Source organism: Bison bison, unplaced genomic scaffold, assembly GCF_000754665.1.
Source record: "Bison bison bison isolate TAMUID 2011002044 unplaced genomic scaffold, Bison_UMD1.0 scf7180017864118, whole genome shotgun sequence".
Classification (NCBI taxonomy): Eukaryota; Metazoa; Chordata; class Mammalia; order Artiodactyla; family Bovidae; genus Bison; species Bison bison.
This window is the reverse complement of record NW_011494690.1, coordinates 2,430,917-2,431,283: the sequence shown is the minus strand read 5'-3', so window position 1 is coordinate 2,431,283 and position 367 is coordinate 2,430,917.

Sequence of the window (367 nt, the reverse complement as noted above, 5' to 3'; positions counted from 1 at the left end):
ATATTCAAAAGCAGAAACATTACTTTGCCAACAAAGGTTCATCTAGTCAAGGCTATGGTTTTTCCTGTGGTCATGTATGGATGTGAGAGTTGGACTGTGAAGAAGGCTGAGCCCGAAGAATTGATGCTTTTGAACTGTGGTGTTGGAGAAGACTCTTGAGGGTCCCTTGGACTGCAAGGAGATCCAACCAGCCCATTCTGAAGGAGATCAGCCCAGCCCATTCTGAAGGAGATCAGCCCTGGGATTTCTTTGGAAGGAATGATGCTAAAGCTGAAACTCCAGTACTTGGCCACCTCATGCGAAGAGTTGACTCATTGGAAAAGACTCTGATGCTGGGAGGGATTGGGGCAGGAGGAGAAGGGGATGA